Source organism: Aegilops tauschii, chromosome 5 (assembly GCF_002575655.3).
Source record: "Aegilops tauschii subsp. strangulata cultivar AL8/78 chromosome 5, Aet v6.0, whole genome shotgun sequence".
Lineage (NCBI taxonomy): Eukaryota > Viridiplantae > Streptophyta > Magnoliopsida > Poales > Poaceae > Aegilops > Aegilops tauschii.
Window position 1 is genome coordinate 481,890,170 of NC_053039.3, and position 7,572 is coordinate 481,897,741.

The following is a 7,572-nucleotide window of genomic DNA, read 5'->3' on the forward strand; positions in this document are numbered from 1 at the left end:
CGCCCGGTCCTTGCGAAGGTTAAAACAGCACCAACTTGACAAACTATCATTGTGGTTATGATGCGTAGGTAAGAACGGTTCTTGCTAAGCCCGTAGCAGCCACGTAAAACTTGCAACAACAAAGTAGAGGACGTCTAACTTGTTTTTGCAGGGCATGTTGTGATGTGATATGGTCAAGACATGATGTGATATAATGTGTTGTATGAGATGATCATGTTTTGTAACCGAGTTATCGGCAACTGGCAGGAGCCATATGGTTGTCGCTTTATTGTATGAGATGCAATCGCCATGTAATAGTTTTACTTTATCACTAAGCGGTAGCGATAGTCGTAAAAGTAATAAGTTGGCGAGACGACAACGATACTACGATGGAGATCAAGGTGTCGAGCCGGTGACGATGGTGATCATGATGGTGCTTCGGAGATGGTGATCACAAGCACGGTGCTTCGGAGATGGAGATCACAAGCACAAGATGATGATGGCCATATCATATCACTTATATTGATTGCATGTGATGTTAATCCTTTATGCATCTTATCTTGCTTTGATTGACGGTAGCATTATAAGATGATCTCTCACTAAAATTTCAAGATAAAAGTGTTCTCCCTGAGTATGCACCGTTGCAAAAGTTCTTCGTGCTGAGACACCACGTGTTAATCGGGTGTGATAGGCTCTACGTTCAAATACAACGGGTGCAAAACAGTTGCACACGCGGAATACTCGGGTTAAACTTGACGAGCCTAGCATATACAGATATGGCCTCGGAACACAGAGACCGAAAGGTCGAGCGTGAATCATATAGTAGATATGATCAACATAGTGATGTTCACCATTGAAACTACTCCATCTCACGTGTTAATCGGTCATGGTTTAGTTGCTTTGGATCACGTAATCACTTAGATGATTAGAGAGATGTCTATCTAAGTGGGAGTTCTTAAGTAATATGATTAATTGAACTTAAATTTATCATGAACTTAGTCCTGATAGTATTTTGCAAATTATGTTGTAGATCAATAGCTCGCGTTGTTGCTTCCCTGTTTATTTCTGATATGTTCCTAGAGAAAAATTATGTTGAAAGATGTTAGTAGCAAAGATGCGGATTGGATCCGTGATCTGAGGATTATCCTCATTGCTGCACAGAAAAATTATGTCCTTGATGCACCGCTAGGTGACAGACCTATTGCAGGAGCAGATGCAGACGTTATGAACGTTTGGCTAGCTCAATATGATGACTACTTGATAGTTTAGTGCACCATGCTTAACGGCTTAGAATCGGGACTTCAAAGACGTTTTGAACGTCATGGACCATATGAGATGTTCCAGGAGTTGAAGTTAATATTTCAAGCAAATACCCGAGTTGAGAGATATGAAGTCTCCAACAAGTTCTATAGCTAAAAGATGGAGGAGAATCGCTCAACTAGTGAGCATGTGCTCAGATTGTCTGGGTACTACAATCGCTTGAATCAAGTGGGAGTTAATCTTCCAGATAAAATAGTGATTGACAGAATTCTCTAGTCACCATCACCAAGTTAGTAGAACTTCGTGATGAACTATAGTATGCAAGGGATGACGAAAGTAATTCCCAAGCTCTTCGTGATGCTGAAATCGACGAAGGTAGAAATCAAGAAAAACATCAAGTGTTGATGGTTAACAAGACCACTAGTTTCAAGAAAAGGGCAAAGGGACAGAAGGGGAACTTCAAGTAGAACGGCAAGCAAGTTGCTGCTCAAGTGAAGAAGCCTAAGTCTGCTCCTAAGCCTGAGACTAAGTGCTTCTACTGCAAAGGAACTAGTCACTGGAGGCGGAACTGCCCCAAGTATTTGGTGGATAAGAAGGATGGCAAAGTGAACAAAGGTATATTGGATATACATGTTATTGATGTGTACTTACTAGTGTTTATAGCAACCCCTCAGTATTTGATACTGGTTCAGTTGCTAAAGAGTAGTAACTCGAAAACGGAGTTGCAGAATAAACAGAGACTAGTAAAAGGCGAGGTGACAATGTGTGTTGGAAGTAGTTCCAAGATTGATATGATCATCATCGCACACTCCCTATACTTTCGGGATTAGTGTTGAAACTAAATAAGTGTTATTTGGTGTTTGCGTTGAGCATGAATATGATTTGATCATGTTTATTGCAATACGGTTATTCATTTAAGTTAGAGAACAATTGTTGTTCTGTTTACATGAATAAAAACCTTTTATGGTCATACACACCAACGAAAATGGTTTGTTGGATCTCAGTGATACACATATTCATAATATTAAAGCCAAAAGATGCAAAGTTAATAATGATAGTGCAACTTATTTGTGGCACTGCCGTTTAGGTCATATTGGTGTAAAGCGCATGAAGAAACTCCATACTGATGGGATTTTGGAATCACTTGATTATGAATCACTTGATGCTTGCGAACCGTGCCTCATGGGCAAGATGACTAAAACGCCGTTCTCCGGAACTATGGAGAGAGCAACAGATTTGTTGGAAATCATACATACAGATGTATGTGGTCCGATGAATATTGAGGCTCGCAGCAGGTATCATTATTTTCTGATCTTCACAGATGATTTGAGCAGATATAGGTATATCTGCTTGATGAAACACAAGTCTGAAACATTTGAAAAGTTCAAAGAATTTCAGAGTGAAGTGGAGAATCATCGTAACAAGAAAATAAAAGTTTCTACGATATGATCGCAGAGGTAAAATATTTGAGTTACGAGTTTGGCCTTCAGTCAAAACAAAGTGAAATAGTTTCACTACTCACGCCACCTGGAACACCACAGCATAATGGTGTGTCCGAACGTCATAACCGTACTTTATTGGATATAGTGCAATCTATGATGTCTCTTACCAATTTACCACTATCGTTTTGGGGTTATGCATTAGAGACAAGTACATTCACGTTAAATAGGGCACCATCAAAATCCGTTGAGACGACGCCTTATGAACTGTGGTTTGGCAAGAAACCAAAGTTGTCGTTTCTTAAAGTTTGGGGTTGCGATGCTTATGTGAAAAGGTTTCATCCTGATAAGCTCAAACCCAAATCGGAGAAATATGTCTTCATAGGATACCCAAAGGAAACAGTTGGGTATACCTTCTATCACAGATCCGAAGGCAAGACATTCGTTGCTTAGTATGGATCCTTTCTAGAGAAGGAGTTTCTCTCGAAAGATGTGAGTGGGAGGAAAGTAGAACTTGATGAGGTAACTGTACCTGCTCCCTTATTGGAAAGTAGTTCATCACAGAAATCTGTTCCTGTGACTCCTACACCAATTAGTGAGGAAGTTAATGATAATGATCATGAAACTTCAGATCAAGTTATTACTGAACTTCGTAGGTCAACTAGATCAAGAACCGCACCAGAGTGGTACGGTAATCCTGTTCTGGAGGTCATGTTACTAGACCATGGCGAACCTACGAACTATGAAGAAGCGATGGTGAGCCCAGATTCCGCAAAATGGCTTGAGGCCATGAAATCTGAGATAAGATCCATATATGAGAACAAAGTATGGACTTTGATTGACTTGCCCAATGATCGGCGAGCCATTGAGATTAAATGGATCTTCAAGAGGAAGACGGACGCTGATAGTAGTGTTACTATCTACAAAGCTAGAATTGTCGAAAAAAGGTTTTTGACAAGTTCAAAGTGTTGACTACGATGAGAGTTTCTCACTCGTATCTATGCTTAAGTCTGTCCAAATCATGTTAGCAATTGCCGCATTTTATGAAATATGGCAAAGGGATAAACAAAACTGCATTCCTTAATGGATTTATTAAAGAAGAGTTGTATATGATGCAACCAGGAGGTTTTGTCAATCCTAAAGGTGCTAACAAAATATGCAAGCTCCAGCGATCCATCTATGGACTGGTGCAAGCATCTCGGAGTTGGAATATACACTTTGATAAGTTGATCAAAGGATATAGTGTTATACAGACTTGCGGTGAAGCCTGTATTTACAAGAAAGTGAGTGGGAGCACTACAGCATTTCTGATAAGTATATATTGTTGATCGGAAATAAAGTAGAATTATTCTGCAAAGCATAAAGGAGTGTTTGAAAGGAGTTTTTCAAAAGAAAGACCTCGGTGAAGCTGCTTACATATTGAGCATCAAGATCTATAGAGATAGATCAAAATGCTTGATAAGTTTTTTCAATGAGTACATACCTTAACAAGATTTTGAAGTAGTTCAAAATAGAACAGTCAAAGAAAGAGTTCTTGCCTGTGTTACAAGGTGTGAAATTGAGTAAGACTCAAAGCCTGACCACGGCAGAAGATAGAAAGAGAATGAAAGTCATTCCCTATGCCTTGGCCATAGGTTCTATAAAGTATGCCATGCTGTGTACCAGATCTATTGTATACCCTACACTGATTTTGGCAAGGGAGTACAATAGTGATCTAGGAGTAGATCACTGGACAGTGGTCAAAATTATCCTTAGTGGAATAAGGATATGTTTCTCGATTATGGAAGTGACAAAAGGTTTGTCGTAAAGGGTTACGTCGATGCAAGTTTTGACACTAAATCTAGATGACTCTAAGTCTCGGTCTAGATACATATTGAAAGTGGGAGCAATTAGCTAGAGTAGCTCCGTGCAGAGCATTGTAGACATAGAAATTTGCAAAGTACTTACGGATCTGGATGTGACAGACCCGTTGACTAAAATTATCTCACAATCAAAACATGATCACACCTTAGTACTCTTTGGGTGTTAATCACATAGCGATGTGAACTAGATTATTGACTCTAGTAACCCTTTGAGTGTTGGTCACATAGAGATGTGAACTATGGGTGTTAATCACATGGTGATGTGAATTATTGATGTTAAATCACATGGCGATGTGAACTAGATTATTGACTCTAGTGCAAGTGGGAGACTGAAGGAAATATGCCCTAGAGGCAATAATAAAGTATTATATATTTCCTTATATCATGATAAATGTTTATTATTCATGCTAGAATTGTATTAACCGGAAACATAATACATGTGTGAATACATAGACAAACAGAGTGTCACTAGTATGCCTCTACTTGACTAGCTCGTTAATCAAAGATGGTTATGTTTCCTAGCCATAGACATGAGTTGTCATTTGATTAACGGGATCACCTCATTAGGAGAATGACGTGATTGACATGACCCATTACGTTAGCTTAGCACCCGATCGTTTAGTATGTTGCTATTGCTTTCTTCATGACTTATACATGTTCCTATGACTATGAGATTATGCAACTCCCGTTTACCGGAGGAACACTTTGTGTGCTACCAAACGTCACAACGTAACTGGGTGATTATAAAGGTGCTCTACAGGTGTCTCCAAAAGTACTTGTTGGGTTGGCGTATTTCGAGATTAGGATTTGTCACTCCGATTGTCGGAGAGGTATCTCTTGGCCCACTCGGTAATGCACATCACTATAAGCCTTGCAAGCACTGTGACTAATGAGTTAGTTACGGGATGATGTATTACGGAATGAGTAAAGAGACTTGCCGGTAACGAGATTGAACTAGGTATCGAGATACCGACGATCGAATCTCGGGAAAGTAACATACCGATGACAAAGGGAACAACGTATGTTGTTATGCGGTCTGACCGATAAAGATCTTCGTAGAATATGTGGGAGCCAATATGGGCATCCAGGTCCCGCTATTGGTTATTGACCGGAGAGGTGTCTCGGTCATGTCTACATAGTTCTCGAACCCGAAGGGTCCGCACGCTTAACGTTACGATGACAGTTTTATTATGAGTTTATGTATGTTGATGTACCGAAGGAGTTCGGAGTCCCGGATGAGATCGGGGACATGACGAGGAGTCTCGAAATGGTCGAGACGTAAAGATCGATATATTGGACGACTATATTCGGACTTCGGAAAAGGTTCCGAGTGATTCGGGTATTTTTCGGAGTACCGGAGAGTTACGGGAATTCGTATTGGGCCTTAATGGGCCATACGGGAAAGAAGAGAAAGACCCCAAAGGGTGGCCGCACCCCTCCCCATGGGCTAGTCCGAATTGGACTAGGGAGGGGGGCGCCCCCTTCCTTCTTTCTCCTTCCACCTTCCCTTCTCCTACTCCCACAAGGAAAGGAGGAGTCCTACTCCCGGTGGGAGTAGGACTCCCCCCTTTGGCGCGCCTCTCCCTTGGCCGGCTGCCTCCTCCTTGCTCCTTTATATACGGGGGCAGGGGGGCACCCCATAGACACAACAATTGATCCTTGAGATCTCTTAGCCGTGTGCGGTGCCCCCCTCCACCAAATTACACCTTGATAATACCGTTGCGGAGCTTAGGCGAAGCCCTGCGTCGGTGGAACATCATCATCGTCACCACGCCGTCGTGCTGACGAAACTCTCCCTCAACACTCGGCTGGATCGGAGTTTGAGGGACGTCATCGAGCTGAACGTGTGTAGAACTCGGAGGTGCCGTGCGTTCGGTACTTGATCGGTCGGATCGTGAAGACGTACGACTACATCAACCGCGTTGTGATAACGCTTCCGCTATCGGTCTACGAGGGTACGTGGACAACACTCTCCCCTCTCGTTGCTATGCATCACCATGATCTTGCGTGTGCATAGGATTTTTTTTGAAATTACTACGTTCCCCAACACGAGCTAGTCAAGTAGAGGCATACTAGTGACACTCTGTTTGTCTATGTATTCACACATGTACTAAGTTTCCGGTTAATACAATTCTAGCATGAATAATAAACATTTATCATGAAATAAGGAAATAAATAATAACTTTATTATTGCCTCTAGGGCATATTTCCTTCAGTCTCCCACTTGTACTAGAGTCAATAATCTAGTTCACATCGCCATGTGATTTAACACCAATAGTGCACATCACCATGTGATTAATACCCATAGTTCAGATCGCCATGTGACCAACACTCAAAGGGTTTACTAGAGTCAGTAATCTAGTTCACATCGCCATGTGATTAACACCCAAAGAGTACTAAGGTGTGTTCATGTTTTGCTTGTGAGAGAAGTTTAGTCAACAGGTCTGCCAAATTCAGATCCGTATGTATTTTGCAAATTTCTATGTCTACAATGCTCTGCACGGAGCTACTTTAGCTAATTTCTCCCACTTTCAATATGTATCCAAATTGAGACCTAGAGTCATCTGGATCAGTGTCAAAACTTGCATCGACGTAACCCTTTACGGCGAACCTTTTGTCACCTCCATAATCGAGAAACATATCCTTATTCCACTAAGGATAATTTTGACCGATGTTCAGTGATCTACTCCTAGATAACTATTGTACTCCCTTGCCAAACTCAGTGTAGGGTATACAATAGATCCGGTACACAGCATGGCATACTTTATAGAACCTATCGTTGAGGCATAGGGAATGACTTTCATTCTCTTTCTATCTTCCGCCGTGGTCGGGCTTTGAGTCTTACTCAATTTCACACCTTGTAACACAGGCAAGAACTCTTTCTTTGACTATTCCATTTTGAACTACTTCAAAATCTTGTCAATGTATGTACTCATTGAAAAAACTTATCAAGCGTCTTGATCTATCTCTATAGATCTTGATGCTCAATATGTAAGCAGCTTCACCGAGGTCTTTCTTTGAAAAAACTCCTT